The sequence below is a fragment of the Pelodiscus sinensis genome, chromosome 11 (assembly GCF_052426305.1).
Source record: "Pelodiscus sinensis isolate ZL-2025 chromosome 11, ASM5242630v1, whole genome shotgun sequence".
Lineage (NCBI taxonomy): Eukaryota > Metazoa > Chordata > Testudines > Trionychidae > Pelodiscus > Pelodiscus sinensis.
In genome coordinates, this window is record NC_143062.1 from 5,858,783 (window position 1) to 5,880,658 (window position 21,876).

At 57.1% G+C, this 21,876-nt stretch overlaps 2 protein-coding genes across 4 annotated transcripts in view; one reads left to right on the forward strand and one right to left on the reverse strand.

The window, feature by feature from the left end:
* DAG1 (dystroglycan 1) overlaps nt 1-9,880 on the reverse strand; it is an 84,120-nt gene extending 74,240 nt beyond the window's left edge. Inside the window, exon 1 of one of the 3 annotated variants that reach the window (XM_075939587.2) lies at nt 9,723-9,880. The gene's annotated coding sequence lies outside the window, so the exon portion shown is untranslated. Of the gene's footprint in view, nt 1-8,445; nt 8,698-9,596 lie in introns of those variants that run through there. The other 2 variants (XM_075939586.2, XM_006120727.5) reach the window with 2 other exon arrangements.
* A 2,655-nt stretch (nt 9,881-12,535) lies between these two features.
* MST1 (macrophage stimulating 1) overlaps nt 12,536-21,876 on the forward strand; it is a 50,852-nt gene continuing 41,511 nt past the window's right edge. The window contains exon 1 of the mRNA XM_075939591.2: nt 12,536-12,845. The gene's annotated coding sequence lies outside the window, so the exon portion shown is untranslated. The remainder of the gene's footprint in view (nt 12,846-21,876) is intronic.

The following is a 21,876-nucleotide window of genomic DNA, read 5'->3' on the forward strand; positions in this document are numbered from 1 at the left end:
TCCACAATCAGCTGTTTCACAGATAGGCCCAACAAAGAAAACAACTGAACACCACTGGTCATCGCTTACAGCTCCCAACTTAAACATCAGTGCATTAACAACAAAATCTATAACCTAATCTGGAAAATGACACCCCCCCCCCCCACTCTTACAGGCTTTGAGGACGGGCCAATATTCACCAAGGCTACGTCTACATTGGCCCCTTTTCCGGAAGGGGCATGGTAATTTTTGAAATCGCAATAGGGAAATGCGCGGGGGATTTAAATATCCCCCGCGGCATTTAAATAAAAATGTCCGCTGCTTTTTTCCGGCTTTTCTAAAAGCCGGAAAAGAGCGTCTACACTGGCCCCGATCCTCCGGAAAAAAAGCCCTTTTCCGGAGGATCTTATTCCTACTTCAAAGGCTTCATTTTTAAATAAAAGATTATGTCCAACACAAAACATTTCAGCATCGTCTTTATTTATGGGAGGGATAGGAAACCTATTTTGGGTCGGGGCCACTGACTGTTAGAAATGGGGCCTCAACCCACATTAATTCTTCTAGGATTCCAGGGTTAGTGGATTTTGTGGGCTCCTCTACATTCTGAAGTGTAGAGGACAGGGTCAAAATTCAAAATGATCTGGACAAACTGGAGAAATGGTCTGAGGTACAGAGGATGAAGTTTAATAAGGACAAATGCAAAGTGCTCCACTTAGGAAGGAACAATCAGTCACACACATACAGAATGGGAAGTGATGGTCCAGAGGGGAGTCCTACAGAAAGGGATCTAGGAGCCCTAGTGGACCACAGGCTAAATATGAATCAACAGTGTGATTTTTTGCAAAAAAAGTGAACATGATTCTGGGAGGCATTAATAGGAGCGTTGAGAGCAAGATACGAAAAGTCATTCTTCCGCTCTACCCTGCGCTGATTAGGCCTCAGTTGGAGGATTGTGTCCAGTTCTGGGCACCGCATTTCAAGAAAGATGTGGAGAAATTGGAAAAGGTCCAGAGAAGAGCAATAAGAATGATGAAAGGTCTAGGGAACATGACCTATGAGGGAAGACTGAAGAATTGGGCTTGTTTAGTTTGGAAAGGAGAAGACAGAGGGGACATGAGAGCAGTTTTCAGGTATCTAAAAGGGTGTCACAAGGAGGGAGAAAAATTATTCTTCTTGGCCTCTGAAGGGAGCTTTCAGTTGGACATTAGGAAAAACTTCCTATCTGCCAGGGTGATTAAAAACTGGAATAAGTTGCCTGGGGAGGTTGTGGAATCTCCATCTCTGGAGATATTTAAAAGCAGGTTAGACAGACATCTATCAGGGATAGTCTAAATAGTACTGGGTCCTGTTGTGAGTACACGGCACTGCACTTAATGACCTCTCAAGATCCCTCCCAGTTCTAGTGTTCTATGAAGTTGGGCCAAAAATGAGGGACCCAGCGTGCAGGACAAGGGTGCCAGTGAGTGGGAAAGGGATGGGGGTGCAGAATCTGGGTGGAAAGTAGAGTACAGGAGCAAGCTGGGGGTAGGTGTCTGGCCAGGAGGCAGGGGGCAGGAACAGGATGTTGGTGGGGGTCTGGCCAGGAGGCAGGGGGAGCTGGGGGTCTGGCCAGGAGGCAGGGTGCTGGCGGGAGGTCTGGCCAGGGGGGAGGGGGCAGGAGCAGCTCAGCCAGTACCTGGGGGTCTCCAAGGATGAGGGTCTCTGGGGCAGGATCTGTGGGTAGCGCTGAATGAAGCACACATGCAGCTCCTTTAAAAAAAAAAATCCAGCTGCTCCAGCTGTACAGCCATCTAACCTCCCTCCCCCCCCAACTTCCCAAAGCATGGGGAAGGAAGGGAAGGCAAGGCAAGGAAGCATGCGTGCTGTTGTGGGCAGGGGAGGAGCACACACTTTGTCTTTCCTTCCTTCCCCATGCTGCCTTCCTTCCTGCTGTATGCAGTAGAGGTGGGGAGGAGTCCTGAGGGCCAGGGCGTGCTTCCTGAAAAGTTGGATCGGACGTGGAGCCACAGTACTTCCTGCCTGCCCCCCCACAAAGCCGCAGGAAGTCGGAGCTAGGAGGCTGTAGTGCCAGCACAGACTCCTCGTTAGAGGTGGTGGGGAGGGGAGAGGAGAAATCAAGGGGCGAGCTAGGAACAGCTCCTTGTAATTGACTGGCTGTGTCTCTGATCGACCAGTCCATTATGATCTACTGGCTGGTGACCACAGATCTAGACAGTGTTTGGTCCTGCCATGAGGGTAGGGGACTGGACTCAATGACCTCTGAGGCGTCTTCCTGTTCTTGTGTTCTATGATCAGAGGCTCATAACTGCACATCCACCAATATGATCTAAGACATCGAGTGCCAGCAATGCCCCTCTGCCATGTATATTGGCCAAACTGGACAGTCTCTATGAAAAGGATTAATGGACACAAATCAGATACTCAAAATGGTAACACACAGAAACCTATTGGAGAACATTTCAAGTTGCCTAGGCACTCACTACTGAATCTAAAAGCGCCTATATTACTACAGGGCAATTTCAAAAACCAACTTGAAGCTGCAGAACTTGGTTTCATTCACAAGTCTGACACCTGGAATCAGAGGTCTGAACAAAGACCTGAACTGGATAGGCTGCGACATTCCACACCCTAATAACATAAAAAAACTAAGCGCCAAGTACTTAGAGCCTACTTTATTACCCTCACTTAGCATGGACACTAATTGACTTTTTCCCCCTATATCTTTCCTTCTCTTTCCTTCCCCATCCGCTCTCTCTTTGCTTTTTAGTTGTACCCTGGGCCCCGTAACTCCATTCATCTGAAGTGGGTTGTGCCCACAGAAGTTCATGATACCATCTATATTTTTTGTTGGTCTCTAAGGTGCTGGAGGACTATTCACTTTTTTTTATTTTTTAGGTAACAGGCTACTGCGTCTACCCCTCCGAAACTGTTTCACAGTGTGCAGGGAGGGGAAGAGCTAGGGCATGGCATGCTCAAGGGAGTACATGACTCTGAGGACTGGAGAAGGGCATACATAGTGCAGGTTGAACCTCTCTAGTCCAGCATGATTTTACTTAGCTGGATGCCCACTCTATCATGAGTGCAGACAAGTTTCCCATGGTTCCATAAAGTTTGTTTACAGTCACCAGTCCTGGCTCTCAGCGTATTCCTAAATGCCTTCTAAGCGCCTAGTAGCAGTGAAAATGTTGGCAATGCTGCTAGACAATATTGACCTCTCACGGTTCGTCAAATTCTCTGGTTCAGCACCAGTCTGGTCCCAAGGGTGCAAGATTAGAGAGGTTCAACCTGTACCTGTCATCAAGAAGGGGAACAAAGACAACCTGGGGAATTATAAACTAGCTAGCTTAATTTCAATATTTGGAAAGATACTGGAACAGGTTATTTAACAATCAATTTGTAAACACCCAGAGGATAACGAGGTTATAAGGAATAGCCAGCATGGATTTATAAACAAATACCAAATCAACCTAGTTTCCTTCTTTTAAAGGTTTCTGGTGAATAACTGGCTAGGTTGCAGTACTGCTGGATCTGGCGGCTGGGGGGAGTGTCACAAAATCAATGAGTCAACAGTGTGAACAAAAAGCTGGTTATTCTTGGGTGTATTAACAGCAGTACTGTACAAGAGGTAACTATCCCACTCTACTTGGTGGAGGTGAAGCCTCAGCTGAAGGACTGTGTCCAATTTCAGTAGCCATAGTTTAGGAAGATGGGAAGAAAAAATGATAAACCTGACCTATGAGAAGAGTTTTAAAAAAAACTACATATTTAGTCTTAAAGGGTGACAAAGGGGGCCTCATAAATCTTCAAATATATTATGGGCTGTTATGAAAAGAACAAGGACCCCACTGAAGGTAGGACAAGAAGCAGTGTTCTTAATCTGCAATGAAAACAGGCCATTTCTTGGGCCAATTAATGCTAACATTTCAAAAATCCCATATAAAATCTATACCACAAAATGTTGAGCAGAAATGCTGATGTATCAGCCCACAGGCACTTGTTTTTCCAGCCCAACAGTGACTCCAGAGCTGTTACCAAGAATTTATTACAAACATTTATATACTGATTATCAGTGTTATGTGCATTTTTCAAAATGATAAGCTCCCCACACAAAGTCTTCCTCTAATGCAAGAGTATTTCAGACACCCACAGGAATCCAAGGGCAAATTCCTGCACCAAGGAGAAAGTAAGAGCCAAACCCCAATAAGCTAGGCTTTGCTGATCATTTCCAAACACTTCCTCTTACTGTCAGATTTTTTTTGACCGTCACGCTACCATACATTTAGAATACAAGAGAGCAACAATAATAACAGGAAGAACAAATAAGTGATTAGGGTGCTTTGAGTAGAAGGAGCAGAAGACACTTTGCAAAGAAACCTAGGATGAATTGAAGACTATTAAACTGAGGACCTTGGAGGTGGAAGGAACACAACAAACAAACTTTTTAAAAATAGCATAATAGAGAGAGAGAGAGAGAGAGGGAGAGAAACTAAAAATATGCACAAGAGCAGCAGTATGCCTGAGGCAACAGGCCATATTACACAGGGGGCACCTGAGATGAAGCAGGGCCTTCTTCAAGGAAGGGCTGAGGTGAACTAGATAAGTGCTTGGTATTTACCACAGAAAAGAGGGCTGTGTCATGCTTTAAAGAGAGAAAATGTCAGTCAACACCAGCTCTCACCCCTTGGACTGTTCAGTCAGCATCCAGGGAGCACACAACAGTCCAGAGGTCACACACTTCCCAGTAGCAACACTGGGTTCCTCTGCAACCTTCCTCCCTGGACCACCACCAAGAAGCCACTGGCAAGCAATACTCAGGGTAAACACTAACCATGCACACAGAATTCTGCTATATGCCTTAGGACAATTCCTGAAGAGCAGTGCTATTCTGAAAAGAAACTGCACAGAAATAGCTCCTTCCTACTGATTTGAAGGGACTAGAGATTAGCTTTAGGTTAGGGGCCATAGATTTAGACTGCTGACTAAGGATTAATTTTATTGCTTTTTACTCCTGATAAACCAGCATACCTAAGATGAAATAGATTCCAGTTTGTTCTCCTTGTGTAACAGAATTGTTTACGAAGATCCCGTCAGTTACATAGGTGCCAACCCAATAAAGACAAAGGGTCTATTATAGCCTACAGAACCTGGATTAGTGGCCATGAACAACATGGAAAGAACCTGACTTGATTCTCAGAGCCTGGGAAGAGTTTGCAGGGTTGGCAGTCAAGAAAGCTATTCTTCTTGTCCATGAACACTTTTGATCTCAAAGCTAGAACAATGACTTCTGTCCAGGCAATTTTCAGAGTGGAAATGCATTTTAAAGTTTGAGGCACAGATTCCAGAAGCAAATACAGTCCATAGGTAGGACCAGGTAGGACCAGGATATCTGGACCTTGCCCAGAGGGTGCTAAGCACTAGGGATGTAAAATTTCAATTAATTGGCTAATTGAATAGTCGATGCAATTTCCATCAACTATTTGATTAGTCGATAAGGGCACCCCAGGGTTGTTGCTACACTTCAAAGGTGAAAGCGCTGCAGGGAGCACCGGGCCAGTGGGGAAGTCCCCAGCTGACCCCTGGCTCCATGCAGCACTGCTGCTTTGAAGAACCCTCTTCTCTACCCTCCTTGCTGCCTCTTTCTGACTGGGGGGAAGCAACTAATCAACTAGCGTGTTGACTATCCAGTAAACATTTGCTTATCGGACAGTCAACTAGTTGTTCAAATCCCTCCTAAGCACCAGTAGAAGGTGCTAGACTAATAAAGCTGGCCTGGCTATTCAGTATCAAGCTCACCACAGGGCGACAAATGTATCTCTGGACTGATCTACCAGGCCACCGCTGTGGAGTGCTATGAATTGGTGATGCCATGACCTGTACTTAACATGCCAGCTGGAACTCTCTAGAGTCAGTGGCTAAACGCTCATCCTTACTTCAGCCTATTTCCCCACTTAAGAACAAAACATCATGAAATTGCACTTAGCTTTCAAAAAATCACTGGTATTAAGTTTCATCCCAAAATGATCCAGATCATATTCTTTCTTGGAGTAGCTTTGCAGTAGCTCAGGGGAGGACAGAGAATAGCAGGCAAGCTGAGGCATTGGGGAGGGGATCGAGCAGGAGCAGGAACAGGAAGAGACAGATCAAGGGCAGGACCTTGGGCAATGGAGCAGAGCGAGGGCAGATCCTCAATTGAGGGCAGAGTGGAGATGGAAGGAAAACTAAGGCCTGGGCAATGGATATAAGTTACACAATTTCACCTATTTAAATAACGCCGCTGAGGTCGATGCATTAGGTCTACTTACTGCAGTGCCTTCACTGCAGTGAATTGATGGCAGATAGCCTCCCTTCAACTCCTCCTATGCTTTTCATTCCAGTGGAGTACAGAAATCGATGGGAGAGCACTATAGGTGATAAATCGACCCCCACTAGATTCATCTCAGCCTGTCGATCCGGCAGGGAGCATAGATGTGCCCTAAAAGTCGGTGCTTACGACTCCAAGAATCTGAACAGGAGATATTGTCTGAAAAAGATAGATATGCATTGCCACCACATAGCTTGGAAAATCTGCCTGTGTGATAAAGAAGCATAGAGACACTACCAATTACCTCCTATATTAAAGGTAGGATCAAGGCTTGAGGTCAATATGCTCTTCAGAGAAGAGAGAGAGTGCAAGATCCAAGTAACTAAGAATAAGAAACCACCTACTGAGTGATACACTCAATATATTCCGTAGTTATAATGGAAGTTTGTACAAGGCCAGCAAGTATTTCCAAACTAGGACTCCACTAGATCAACTTGGACAGTGCACGTGAGAAAACCAAGACAGCCAAAGTTCACCTCCAGTGATATTTTTAAGTCAATGAACCCTAGAAGTTTGTCAGAAGGGAACACTCACATGTGCTATAGCACTATTCAGTGCAAAGAGTCCACTCCCACACAAAGTCCATATTGCACCAAACTCAAGAGATGAGGGTCAAGAAGGCAGCCTCAATTCTCCCAAATGACTCCCAGGGACACAACTACTAGGCAGAGAAGTCAAAGAAAAGCTGCAAAGTTGGGCACAAGAGGTGAAATGGAAGGTCCAGCTGTAGGAGTGTAAATTAGGCCTTTATTAAGATTAGGGAATCTATGTCCAATTATATCAAAGGACAAAATTCTGCCATTACCAAACCCTAAATTCAAACGGAACATATGCTTTAGCACCTTCCTCTGTACACCTCCTCAGTGAGAGGTGCCATATACCAGAACTGCTAGAACAGCAACAAGCCATGAAAGGCTGTGTGTTAGTTATACTGTATGAAAGCCAACTGTCACCTCACACACAACTGACAAGTAAAAAAACTGATTGCAAACCAATTTTCATCTGAAAAAGTGGGTTGGACCCACGAGAGCTCATGATGCCATCTACATGTTTTGTTAGTCTTTAAGGTGCTGCTAGATTATTCACTGTTTTTTAAGTTTATCCAGTTACAGACTAACTCGGCTACCTCTCTGAAACAATTTTGGGCAGGTTCTTGCAACAAAATCTTCCATGAAGAATAACCTGAAAAAGGTTAGAAAAACTTTGGGGAGAGTTTTAAACATCAAAGAGAAACCTTGTAAACTGGGGTAGAACAGGCTGGGCAGATTCTCCTCAGCTGCAATTCCCAGCTAGGCACCAAATGGTGCAAATACACAAGTGTAACACCACTAAACAGAATATGGCATTGGACAATTTGCCCCCCACCCCCACCCCAAATGAAGATGACAACCCTTGAGAAAACTGCTAGGTCAGGACCCAACCACCTTAGCTGCACTAGTACAGGAGCACACAGATTCTAACTGCATGTTACTATATACAGGACAACATGATTTTAACAACTGTGATAAGAAGGATTATAGCGATTGTCCTTATAGAAACACCTTGCCAGTCATAATCAAGCCAGAGAACACTATATGACAGCCTGCATGGCCTCGCCACGCTACGAGGAGACTTGGCAGAATTCTATTTTAATTTTGTGTAATTTTGATAGTTACTAAGTTTATTTTAAATAGTTTTCTTCCATTTTTATTGATTTAAAACTTACCAGTTTCAGGAAATTATGGAGGATTAGACAATTATTTAATGATAGATGTTGAGATTTAAAAAGTTTAAAAATGTATAACAATTAAAACAAACTGTTAGCATTACATCAAAAGATATCAAGGAAATATCCATAAATCAAACTTCAATAACTTCTCAAGCAGCATTTTTCTTACTTTGCTCCTCTGTAAATTTCAACCAGTACTGACAGAAATGTTTTGGTAAGCATAGTGAACTCTGTGTTTGCTGACCATTACCAATAAATATCTAATAAATATCCAACTCGACTCTAACACACAACTGGAAGGGCAAGGAGGTAATTCGTGCACACAAGAGCATGCTAACTTTTGTCACAAGAACTGGAAGATGGAATTTCCAGTTCAATACCAAATAAGACCACCAACCTCTGAGACTCTGTCTATCACGCCCATCTCCTGGGTATCCAAATGCAGAGGTGACCTCAGAGGCCAGTCCCGCAAGTCAAACGTGACCCTACACACCCAACCAACTAACGGGGGTGCAGCTTCTGCCTGGGGTGCAGAGTAGGGAGAAAGGGACTGACTGGAGGAGACCAGCGGCCCCAGACCACCAGACGGGACTGGAGATCCAAAGCCATGCCCCGGGACAGGGACTGGACCTGTTACTCACGAAAGCAGAGCCCAATGCCTCCCTCCCGGGACCCGCCCACCCCAGAACACAATCCCAGCCCCTCCACGAAGGGCCACCGCCCCCCCCAGCACAGTCCCAGCCCCTCCCCCCCGGGACCCGACGTGCCCCCCCACACGAAACACTGTCCCATCCCCTCCCCCGGGCCCCGGCTCCAGCACAGTCCCAGCCCTCCAACACACTCCCAGCCCCCCCCCCCCGGGCCCCGCCGTGCCCCCCCAGCACAGTCCCAGCCCCCCCAGCACAGTCCCAGCCCCCCCGGGGCCCCGCCGTGCCCCCCCAGCACAGTCCCAGCCCCCCCCCCCCGGGTCCCGCCTCCAGCACAGTCCCAGCCCCTCCCCCAGGGCCCCGCCGTGCCCCCCCAGCAGTCCCAGCCCCCCCAGGCCCCGCCGTGCCCCCCCCCAGCACAGTCCCAGCCCCTCCCCCAGGGCCCCGCCGTGCCCCCCCCAGCACAGTCCCAGCCCCTCCCCCAGGGCCCCGCCGTGCCCCCCCCAGCACAGTCCCAGCCCCTCCCCCAGGGCCCCGCCGTGCCCCCCCAGCACAGTCCCAGCCCCCCCCCCAGGCCCCGCCGTGCCCCCCCAGCACAGTCCCAGCCCCTCCCCCAGGGCCCCGCCGTGCCCCCCAGCACAGTCCCAGCCCCTCCCCCAGGGCCCCGCCGTGCCCCCCCCCCCAGCACAGTCCCAGCCCCTCCCCCAGGGCCCCGCCGTGCCCCCCCAGCACAGTCCCAGCCCCTCCCCCAGGGCCCCGCCGTGCCCCCCCAGCACAGTCCCAGCCCCCCCCCAGGGCCCCGCCGTGCCCCCCCAGCACAGTCCCAGCCCCCCCCCCCCCGGGCCCCGCCGCCCCACCACAAGGCCCGATCCGCCTCCCCGCCCAGGCCCGGAGCCCTCACCGGCGCGCAGCGCGCAGACAGTCCCGGGGCGGCCGCGGACAAGGCCGCTCCCCGCCGGGCACCGGCCGCCTCCGGCACCGAGCAAGCGGGGACCCCGAGCGAGCGCGACCCCGCGCGGGCACGTACCTGGGGGAGGGGCGGCGCACGGAACCTAGCAACCGGCGGCACGAGCCCGCCACAGCCAATCACAGCGCGCGCCGCCGCTCCGGCCGCTCCGCAGCGCAGCGCAGCGCAGCAGCGTCTGGTCGTCTGGCGCCCGACGCCCAGCCCGACCGCCGAGGCCCCCGGCCCCACCCCGCCTAGCGCCAGGCCCCGCCCCCAGCAACGGCCCCACCTCCCACCGTCCAGAGCGCAACGCCCCCTCCCCCCTCGACGTGTGGGGTGAGAGGGTCAGTGCGGGGCGGGGCCAAGGACCACCCTGCCATGTGTGGGGTGAGGGGGTCAGTGCAGGGCGGGGCCAAGGACCACCCTGCCATGTGTGGGGGGAGGGGGTCAGTGCGGGGCGGGGCCAGGCACCACCCTGCCATGTGTGGGGTGAGGGGGTCAGTGCAGGGCGGGGCCAAGGACCACCCTGCCATGTGTGGGGGGAGGGGGTCAGTGCGGGGCGGGGCCAAGGACCACCCTGCCATGTGTGGGGTGAGGGGGTCAGGGCAGGGCGGGGCCAAGGACCACCCTGCCATGTGTGGGGTGAGGGGGTCAGTGCAGGGCGGGGCCAAGGACCACCCTGCCATGTGTGGGGGGAGGGGGTCAGTGCGGGGCGGGGCCAAGGACCACCCTGCCATGTGTGGGGTGAGGGGGTCAGCGTAGGGCGGGGCCAAGGACCACCCTGCCATGTGTGGGGTGAGGGGGTCAGGGCAGGGCGGGGCCAAGGACCACCCTGCCATGTGTGGGGGGAGGGGGTCAGTGCGGGGCGGGGCCAAGGACCACCCTGCCATGTGTGGGATGAGGGGGTCAGTGCGGGGCGGGGCCAAGGACCACCCTGCCATGTGTGGGGTGAGGGGGTCAGGGCAGGGCGGGGCCAAGGACCACCCTGCCATGTGTGGGATGAGGGGGTCAGTGCGGGGCGGGGCCAAGGACCACCCTGCCATGTGTGGGGTGAGGGGGTCAGTGCGGGGCGGGGCCGAGGACCACCCTGCCATGTGTGGGGTGAGGGGGTCAGTGCAGGGCGGGGCCAGGCACCACCCTGCCATGTGTGGGGTGAGGGGGTCAGTGCGGGGCGGGGCCAGGCACCACCCTGCCATGTGTGGGGTGAGGGGGTCAGTGCGGGGCGGGGCCAAGGACCACCCTGCCATGTGTGGGGTGAGGGGGTCAGTGCAGGGCGGGGCCAAGGACCACCCTGCCATGTGTGGGGTGAGGGGGTCAGTGTAGGGCGGGGCCAAGGACCACCCTGCCATGTGTGGGGTGAGGGGGTCAGTGTAGGGCGGGGCCAAGGACCACCCTGCCATGTGTGGGGTGAGGGTGTCAGTGCGGGGCGGGGCCAAGGACCACCCTGCCATGTGTGGGGTGAGGGGGTCAGTGCAGGGCGGGGCCAAGGACCACCCTGCCATGTGTGGGGTGAGAGGGTCAGTGTAGGGCGGGGCCAAGGACCACCCTGCCATGTGTGGGGTGAGGGGGGTCAGTGCAGGGCGGGGCCGAGGACCACCCTGCCATGTGTGGGGTGAGGGGGGTCAGTGCAGGGCGGGGCCGAGGACCACCCTGCCATGTGTGGGGTGAGGGGGTCAGTGCGGGGCGGGGCCAAGGACCACCCTGCCATGTGTGGGGTGAGGGGGTCAGTGCGGGGCGGGGCCAAGGACCACCCTGCCATGTGTGGGGTGAGGGGGGTCAGTGCAGGGCGGGGCCAAGGACCACCCTGCCATGTGTGGGGTGAGGGGGTCAGTGCAGGGCGGGGCCAAGGACCACCCTGCCATGTGTGGGGTGAGGGGGTCAGTGCAGGGCGGGGCCAAGGACCACCCTGCCATGTGTGGGGGGAGGGGGTCAGTGCAGGGCGGGGCCAAGGACCACCCTGCCATGTGTGGGGTGAGGGGGTCAGTGCAGGGCGGGGCCAAGGACCACCCTGCCATGTGTGGGGTGAGGGGGTCAGTGCAGGGCGGGGCCAAGGACCACCGTGCCATGTGTGGGGTGAGGGGGGTCACCTAACCCTAACCCTAACCCCACCTACTGGCACCTACAGCCCCAATGTCTCAGCAACCTGCCATGTGTGGGGTGATGGGATCAGTGCAGGGCAGGGTGGTTCTCAGCCAGCCTCTTCACACTGTGTAGGAGTAGTGGGGAGAGCAGATGTGGCAGGACATCCCCAGGCTAGGTGTGGGGTCTTCTGAGCTTTTTGCACCATCCCAGCTTAGTGGCCAGCCCTGAGGCAGGTTCCAGCCATTCCTGTGCAACTGGGACATGGGCTAACATGGCTCTGAATCTCCTGTGGAGCCAGACATGCTGAGACCCCTGTGCAGTGCCCTGCAGCCACACAACTGTTCGACAATTGGAGCAGGAATTCCTAGCTTCCCCAGCTGGGAAGAGCCTTCCTGTTTCTCCCTATGTCTGGCTGGCCTGAGCAGGGCTGTCTGTCCATCTGCAGAGGTGGCTGAAAGGGAAGACCTCCAGGCAAATGAGAACAGGTTACAGCATCACTGGTTACCTGCTGGGTTGTTCTAGCTGAGACTGTGTCCCTATGGCCTGCAAGTGCCCTTGGAGAAGTCTGTGAATCAGACTGGGTTTGGATAGTGTCAGCTGGGAGAATCAGAGTTAAGGCTAGCAGATCGGGTTGCCAGGTGTCCGGTTTTCAACAGGACTGTCCGGTTTTTGGGCCCTCTGTCCGGTAAAAAATTCAGAAAATACTGGACGTGTGCAATGTCCGGTATTTCCTGGCAGGGGCAGATGACGATTTTGCGGGGCCCAGGGCAGCACAATTTCTCGGGGGCCCCCTTTGACACGGCGCATGCACGGGGCTTCTTGAAGCGCGGGGCTCTGGGCGGCCGCCCCACTCACCCTGCCCTATATCCGCCCGTTTCCTGGTTTTCCGGCGGGGCGCCTGACGGAAGCCTGGCACGGGCGGAGGAGTGGCTGGGAAGGGGCGTGTCGGCGCTGGGAGCCTCTGGTTGCGTCTGACGTAGGAGTGACGCCTTGGGGAGGAGAAGCCCTGTCTGTGCTCCTGAGCGCTGGTCAAGCGCGTTGTGGAGCCGGAGCCGGACTCGCTCGTGCTTCACCGGGACCGTGCGCAGGACGGGCAGTGCCCTGGGATCTGCATGTACCCAGGTCAGTCCCACTCCCCACCGGCCGATTCTTTCCCTACCCCGCTCTCCCTCCGGCCAGCCTCGCTCCCCCTGACCCCATCCCGGCCAGCCCCGCTCCCCCCTGGCTAGCCCCTCACCAGCCCTGCCCCCCCATCTCCCCCGGCCAGCTTTGCTGCCCCCCGACCTCCTCCAACCAGCCCTGCTTCCTGCCAGACACCCCCCCACCCCGATCTCCCCTGGCCAGCCCCTGTTGCCTCGGACCAGCCCTGCTTCCTGCCTGCCGCCCCTCCCCCAATCTCCCCCCCCACCAGCCAGCCCTGCTTCCACCACCCCCCTCCATCAAGTGTGTCTGGTATTTTTTCTGAAGCTACCTGATAACCCTACTAGCAGATCCTGAAGCCTGCTCCCTCCCCCACAGCTAGCACAGGCTACCAGCCCTCAGAGCTCCCACACTAAACCCAGCAACAACCAAACTGAGACCAAGCTCGGTCTAGTCCCTGTGGTGACTTTCCAGCCATGCTGTAAAAGTCCTAAGTAATAGGCCCAGCTCAGGGCACCCCCTGCACCTCATTGCCAGATATCCTCAGTCAGCCATGGTCCCTTTACATTCATTCCCTTACTTCTCCCTTGGGCTGTGGTAGCTCAGCCCCCACCCGCCTTTCACATTCCTAGGAGATCTGCTCTCTTCCCATGCCTCTGGCCATGCATGAGCTCAGCTCTTATCTCCCAGCCCAATCCCACATGCTCCCCTTGATGCCCCACCTGGAACAGGAGGTGGATTTCAGGGGCATTTGCCCTGGGGCTATGAAGAGACTCTTGCCTCTCTGCTCTGTGGCAGGAGGCCAATGCACCTAGTGCTCTGGACTGCCTGAGCCCCGACCATGCAATCCTGCATTACCTTCACTCTGCCTTCCTTAACTTGCCAACTCCATGGGACAGGGCCTGTCTCCTGTGTGGGCCACGCCCAGCACAATGGGTGCTCCCTGCTTCCTGGCCCTGGCAGCCACGATCCTGCCACTCTGTCTCCCCACTCCAGCACCCCAATCCCCTGACCTCCTGCACAGGGTTGCCAGATGGTTTCAACAAAAATACCGGACACGCTTGACATTACATCACAATCTACATTCCATCTTATTTAGAAAATACCAGCCATTGATATTGTCTCATTTACATTTTCTCAGTTTGTTTCCTGAACAGAAAGCTCAAATACTGGACTGTCCAGTTCAAAACCAGAAACCTGGCAACCCTACTTCTGCCCCCCCATTCTGCATCCCAGCCCTGGCAGCCCCAGTCCCTTGGCCCTCCTTCTGGCCCCCAGCCCTCCTTCTAGCCCCAGTGGCCCCAGTCTCCCAGCTTCCTGCCCCACCTACTGGCACCTACAGCCCCAATGTCTCAGCAACCTGCCCCCACTCTGCCTCCTGTCCCCAGTAACCCCAATCCAGTCCCAATTGCCCTGCCCCCTGCTCTACCTCTCAGGCTCAGCAGCCCCAATCTGGCCTCAGTCCCCTAAACCGTGCTCTGCCTCTGTGCCCCAGCAGTCCCAATCCCCTGGCACCATCCCCTGCTCTGTCTCCCGGCCTGCATGTCTGGCTGACTGCACCACTCCCCCTTCTGCCTACTCCCCTGCCAGCCTCCCTGCCTTGTGTCTGTCCTCCAGAGCTCCTGCAGCCCTGAGCACAGCCTCCCACTCCAGCAGGGGAAGGAGTGCGGGTGCTTGGGCTGCACAGGGCACCAGAATTAATCAGGACAGCCCTGCTGGTGAGGCTGGGTCCCCAGGCGTGGGGGTTTAGACCTGGTGCCTGGTAGGGCTGGGTCTCCGTGGGCTGGGGGGCTTTGCATGCTCTGTTCTTCACTGCAGAGCTGTCTTTTGGGAGGGCCGTGGAGCTCCAGCACATTCCTGAAGTGTCTGCTATCAATGCTGCATTTGTGCCCGGCCCAGCGGGCGCAGCTGCCTCCTGCCCACGGCCCCAGGAATGCTGTGTGCTTCGCTGTGCCAGCGCTGACACTGAGATTCCCCAAGCCTCTGCCAAGCTGCCCTTTGCCAGGTTCACTCCCGTGATCTCTGGGGCCCTGGCTGTGGGAGAGACCGAACAAGGAGGAAGGACAGCTGCCCCAGAGTGGGCAGGGTCTGTCAGGCACTGACCAGCTGGGAAGCTGCGCTTGGCAGGAAAAATCCCCTGGAGCTGAGGAGGCTTTCTGGGCAAAGAGGGCCTGGTCGCTTGCCTGTACCCAGCCTTTGAGCTGGGGCTGATGGGGAAAGGTTGCAGGGGCTAATGGGAGAGAGTCAGATGAATGAGTTCAGAATGGCAAAATGGACCCTTCACTCCTCTAGTGTGACCCCAATGGCACAGGCCTTCACATCTCCCCCAGTCCGCACCGAGGGCCGCCTGTTTGCCAAAACGCCATCCAGACAGGCCTGGTCCACACTAAACATTTGGTTGACCAGACACCTCATGGATGAGGTTCATTTGGGGTGGCTTTGTGGTACAATGGGTCAGCTGGCTGCTACATTCTGCTATGCCCGCCCCTCATTTACTGCCTCAGAAACACCGTGAAGGTGAGCATGCCAGGAGCACAGAATCTCTCTCACTCTCTGTCTCACATGCATGACTGCCCAGCCCTTTCCCCTGCCCCAAGCCAGCAGGGACTTTCCATTCCTACCGGCTGCTCTGGGTGCCCACACCAACCTGCCTGCACTGCTGGAGAGGGACTCAGAAGGCACAAGAGCAGCCACTTTTACTTCCCCATCAGAAATCATTTTCTTCAGGAAAGCAAAGAAATCTGCACAAGCCACGAATTCTGCACATGGGGGAATTCTGCAGCACTGCCCAGGAGTATTGTTTCTAACTGGAATTTGTCCTGCTCCAGCTTCCAGCCAGTCTTCCAGTCTTTGCCTTCTTCTGCTGGGCTGAAGAGCCTGCCAGCTGCTCACCTCACGCAATGTGAAAGTGTCACCTCTCAGCATGCTCTCGGACTCACTGAACAGACCCCATTGTCAGTGCCACCCTCCAACCCGGGAACCATTTCTGTGACTCTCCTCTGCACACTCCAAATTCTCCACATCCTTTTCAAAGAGACCTGGAGGCAGCACCTGCTCACTATTGGTCCCCGCAAGCCATTCTCCAGGCTCCCTGTCCCACTCTCTCCTCCCCGTCTCGTGCCAAACCATGGCCCTAGGAGCTCATCTTCCTTGGCACTTGGCTGTATTGACGCACCTCTCTTTGATGGGACCAGCTTACCAAGTGATCCAAAGGAGCCAGGGGAGCCAACAGACTTGCCAGGACTCTGGGCAAGGTGAGGGGGTGGCTCTGTGCTCCTGGAAGGGGCAAGGCCTCAGGTGGAAAAGGTGGTGCTGGGAGCAATCAGCCTTCAGAGCCAACTGGATCACATCATGCTGGGCCCTCCAGCTCCCCGACAGCCCTCAGCACCTCCTGGATCGTGCCACGCCACGCCCTCTGGCTCCCCACCAGCCCTCAGCTCCTCCTGGATCATGCCAGGCCACGCCCTCTGGCTCCCCACCAGCCCTCAGCTCCTCCTGGATCATGCCAGGCCACGCCCTCTGGCTCCCCACCAGCCCTCAGCTCCTCCTGGATCATGCCAGGCCACGCCCTCTGGCTCCCCACCAGCCCTCAGCTCCTCCTGGATCATGCCAGGCCACGCCCTCTGGCTCCCCACCAGCCCTCAGCTCCTCCTGGATCATGCCAGGCCACACCCTCTGGCTCCCCACCAGCCCTCAGCTCCTCCTGGATCGTGCCAGGCCACGGCCTCTGGCTCCCCACCAGCCCTCAGCACCTCCTGGATCGTGCCATGCCACGCCCTCTGGCTCCCCGACAGCCTTCAGCTCCTCCTGGATCGTGCCATGCCACGTCCTCCAACTCCCCATCAGCCCTCAGCTGCTCCTGGATCGTGCCACGCCACGGTCTCTGGCTCCCCTCCAGCCCATAGCACCTCCTGGATCGTGCTATGCCATGCCCTCCAGCTCCCCGACAGCCTTCAGCACCTCCTGCATCGTGCTATGCCACGCCCTCCAGTTCCCCACCAGCCCTCAGCTCCTGGATCGTGCCACGCCACGCCCTCCAACTCCCCGACAGCCTTCAGCACCACCTGGATAGTGCCATGCCACACCCTCCAGCTCCCCGACGGCCTTCAGCACCTCCTGCATCGCATCATGCCACGCCACGCCCTCCAGCTCCCCGACAGCCCTCAGCACCTCCTGGATTGTGCCATGCCACGCCTTCCAGCTCCCCGACAGCCCTCAGCTCCTCCTGGATCGTGCTATGCCACGCCCTCCAGTTCCCCACTGGCCCTCAGCTCTTGGATAGTGCCATGCCACGCCCTCCAGCTCCCCGACAGCCTTCAGCACCTCCTGGATCATGCCATGCCATGTCCTTCAGCTCCCCGACAGCCTTCAGTTCCTCCTGGATTGTTCCATGCCACACCCTTCAGCTCCTCCTGGATCGTGCCATGCCACGCTCTCCAACTCCCGGACAGCCTTCAGCTCCTCCTGGATCGTGCCATGCCACACCCTCCAGCTCCCCGACAGCCTTCAGCACCTCCTGGATTACCCCACACCACACCCTCCAGCTCCCCACCAGCCCTCAGCTCTTCCTGGATTATGCCACCCCACAGGCTCCAGCTCCCTGACAGCCCTCAGTGCCACCAGGATTGCACCACAGTGGTGCTCCAACAGTGATGTAAGGGGCCTGGAGCTCTGGCCACTGCCACTGTTGCTGTAGTGGTGACGATTGGAGCCCTGGACTTTTTTGAATTGTTGGTCCTCAAGGCATCTGTCCCCTTTGCCCTCCCCCGCCATCAGCAGACCTGAAAGGGGCAGTACAGCTGCCCAGTCCTCAGCAGCATGCATCATCCGCATGAGCTGCCTTCTCATACAAAACCAAACACCCTTGCCCCATCTCCTCTGAGGCCCTGCCCATGGCCTGCTCCTTCTCTGAAGCCCTGTCCCTACTCACTCCATTCCCCCCCCCTTACTCGGCCCACCTTCACTCACTCCTTTCCACCCAGGCTGGCTCAGGGAACTAAGATGCAAGAAGAGTACAGGCTCTGGCTGGGGGAGGGACGAGGGATTTGAGTGGGTAGGAGGGGGCTTCGGGCTGGAGGGTGGAGCTGAGGGGCTTGGTATGTGGGAGAGGGCTGCAGCCTGGGGACGAAGGATTTGGAGTGTGGGAGGGCTCTGGGCTGGGACCCATGCATTTGGAGGCCAGGGTGGGGAGCAGGGCTGGAGCAAGGGATGGGGATGCAGGCTCTGGGAAGTGCTTACTGCAAGCAGCTCCTGGAAGCAGCGTCACATCCCCCCTCCAACTCTTATTTCACGGTCCAGCCAGGCGTCTCTGTGATGTGCTCTGTCCTGTCTGCAGGTGGTGCCCCCACTGCTCCCATTGGCCGCAGTTCTTGGCCAATGGGTGTGGGGGGGGCGGTGCTTGTGATGGGAGCAGCACGCAGAGCCCCAGAAGCCAGAGGAGGGCATGCCACTGCTTCCAGGAGCAGGTCAGCAAACAGTCTTACGGAGAGCCTGCCAGTCCCGCTGGGCGGTGCCATCAACCAGCCACTCAGTGCCTGGGTCCTTTTCAGCAGGGTGTTTGGTGCTAACCGGGGCCCCTTACAGTCACCCATCTCCCAGCCTGTGGCGAGGCTAGTGTCTAGAGTGGGGCCAGGACTGAGCCCTGGGAGCCCCATTTGCTGGTGTCTCCTGGGAAGGGGGCAGTTCTTTGGCTCTCTCTCTTTGCCATATTGTATGGTGCCACGTTGGGACCACGTCCTGGTGCCTTACACGCTCTGCCCGTTGTCAGTCCAACCCCTCATCTCACCCCAGCGTGGCCTCCACTTCGCTGAACATGGCTGTTTGCCTGTAACTACCCCTTGGGGTGGGGAGAAAGCCTTCCAGGGACGGCACCAGGGGCTAGCAGGAGAGGAGGATGCAGGGGAATGCACAGGGCATGCCTAGCCCAGATCTCTCTGGGCATAGCTGTGTGCTATGGGGCAGAGGCCCCGTCCTTGGCCGGCTGCACTCAGTGTCCCAGTGGCTTGGGGGTATTTTTAGCTGTGCTCTGAGCTGCCACATGCCTCTGGGGTGAGTCAGTGGAACCACGCCAGGAATGGGGCTCCTCTTACAGGCCAGCTCCTCCTGTGGGACGTGCTTTGCCATAGGCAGCCTGTGTGCCCACAGACAGTGGGGGGGTGAGAAGCGGCAAGCTGGGGGCACCCTTAGTTTGCAGCCAATGGGGGAAGCAGTCCTGCCGGGGCAGGATGGGGGCCCTGAAGCAAGAGCCTTTGGCTGCAGGGACTCCTGCTTGGAGCCCATGTAGAGGGGCCTGCATTAGCCCCCCTTTGCCCTGGCTCTGGCCCCACCCCAGGCTCTGTCCTGTGCCTGCTCTGGGTTCCTGTCCCTGCTGCCGGGTTCCTGTCCCTGCTGCCAGGCTCATGACCCCAGCACAGCGCCTTGCTCCTGCCGCTCACAGGCAAGCAAGAGACATGGGCAGGACAAAGGAGGATTGGTTGGTGGCTCCAGGGGAGCATCCCTTGTTCCCTGGCCTTCCCAGGGCTGCTGCATGGCTGCAGCAGGGTGAGCCCAGACTGGGGAATCCATGGGGTGGCAGGCAGGCACCTTGTCCACAGCAGGACAGAGCAATCCATGGTGCGAAGCCAGGTCAGCCTGGCAGGCCGTGGATGGACACATCCTGCTTCTTTCCCAGAGCATCAGCTACCCACGTCTGGTGCAGCCCAGGGCTGGCTCCTCAAGTGAGTCTGTTTGGCTTTTCCAAACCCCTCGCTTGCCTGCTCTCCTTGACCATGGGCTCCAGCAGGATTCGCCTGCTTGCTGCTGGCCGGCCAGACTGAGCGCTTGGATCTGGTGGGGGATTTCACTGATGGCCAAAAGAACCAAAGGCATGAAGGAGAGACCAGGGCTGTCTGAGAAATCATGGGGCTGGCACTGCCCCCTACGGTGGCTGCTCCACAAGGGGGCTGTGCCCGGGGACAGGAGCTGTGTGGGCGAGCCCAGGGCTGTGGGGCAGCAGGGATCGGCTCCACGGCCCCACTCACTAACAGCGAGGGGAAGAGGAACAACCTGGCCCCCTGCTGCATGGCTCAGAGCAGGAGCTTGTGGGAAGAGGTGGAAGCGCTCCACGCTGGCCGGCGGGCGCTGGCAGAGCAGGCTGGGCCCAGGTCTCTCTGCTGCCTGCTGTTGCCACTGAGTGGGAGCGGGCCTGACCCCACATGCCGTCAGGGGCAGGGCTGGGGAAGGGGGGGAACAGCAGTGGGAAGACGAAGGACGGGGTCAGAGCAGAGCATTTCCAGCCCCACCCCAGAGCCCCCACTCTCAGTCGGAGCCATCACCCCCGAACCCCAACCCTCTGCCCCAGCCCTGAGCCCCCTCCCTGGCCCCACACCCAAGCCTGCACCCCCAGCCGGAGCCCTCACCCCAACGCTCTGCCCCAGGGTTGAGCCCCCTCCCACATTCCAAACCCCTCAGCCCCTCCCCTACCACATGCATATAGTTATGTGTCACATCACTCCAGATTGGTGCCCATAACAAAATTCATTCCCCACATGGCAGGAACGAGGGTTGGGACTGAGCCCTGGTGTGAAGCTGGGGGTGGCTGGGCCGAGGCACTCCCGGAGAGCCCAGGGATGCAGGCAGTGGGGCAGGCCTGGACCCCGGTGCCTGGTTCCCACCTCGTGCTGGTTCCCCTGGGTAATGCAGCTGCTCTCAGGGCACGTTTTGGGGCCTGCCATTAGCCGGTAGAGAGAGGTAGGAATGGCTAGAGACTGTGTGTGTGTGTGTGTGTGGCTAGAGACTGTGTGTGCGTGTGCGTGTGCGTGCGTGTGTGTGTGTGTGTGTGTGTGTGTGTGCGCGCGCCAGCAATGAGCACCCCTCCCCTAGTTGCAGGGGAGCAGCCCCTGGGCTCAACCAGAGTTGGCTTCTCTGGGCAGGGCTTGGTTGGGGGAGAGGAATGTGCCTGGTGATGGGAGATAAGAACTTAATTCCTCAGCCCTGCCGGGACCTGCCCCTCCAATCTGACCTGTCCCCTGGAGCAGCCCAGGACTCTGCACCTGGGGCCTCCTCACCTCAGCAGGGCTCCGCAGAGTGAGGGGCCGGAGCAGGGAACTGGGAAGGGGCCTGGCCTGACCTGGCCTGCCTGGGCAGCTGGGTAGCGTGTGCGCCTGTGAAGACTGGGGGCGAGGCAGGGTGGAAGCAGGCAGGGAGCTGGGGGCAGGAGGGAGTGGAGGCAGGCTGGGAGCTGGGGGTGAGGCAGGGTGGAAGCAGGCTGGGAGCTCGGGGCAGGAGGGGGTGGAGGCAGGCTGGGAGCTGGGGGTGAGGCAGGGTGGAAGCAGGCTGGGAGCTCGGGGCAGGAGGGGGTGGAGGCAGGCTGGGAGCTGGGGGCAGGAGGGGATGGAAGCAGGCTGGGAGCTGGGGGCAGGAGGGGGTGGAGGCAGGCTGGGAGCTGGGGGCAGGAGGGGGTGGAGGCAGGCTGGGAGCTGGGGGCAGGAGGGGGTGGAAGCAGGCTGGGAGCTGGGGGCAGGAGGGGGTGGAAGCAGGCTGGGAGCTGGGGGCAGGAGGGAGTGGAGGCAGGCTGGGAGCTGGGGGCGAGGCGGGGTGGAAGCAGGCTGGGAGCTGGGTGCAGGAGGGAGTGGAGGCAGGCTGGGAGCTGGGGGCGAGGCAGGGTGGAAGCAGGCTGGGAGCTGGGGGCAGGAGGGGGTGGTGGCAGGGTGGAAGCTGGGGGCGAGGCGGGGTGGAAGCAGGCTCGGAGCTGGGGGCGAGGCGGGGTGGAAGCAGGCTCGGAGCTGGGGGCGAGGCGGGGTGGAAGCAGGCTGGGAGCTGGGGGCGAGGCGGGGTGGAGGCAGGCTGGGAGCTCGGGGCAGGAGGGGGTGGAAGAAGGCTGGGAGCTGGGGACAGGAGGGGGTGGTGGCAGGGTGGAAGCTGGGGGGCGAGGCGGGGTGGAAGCAGGCTGGGAGCTGGGGGGTGAGGCGGGGTGGAAGCAGGCTGGGAGCTGGGGGCGAGGCGGGGTGGAAGCAGGCTGGGAGCTGGGGGGCGA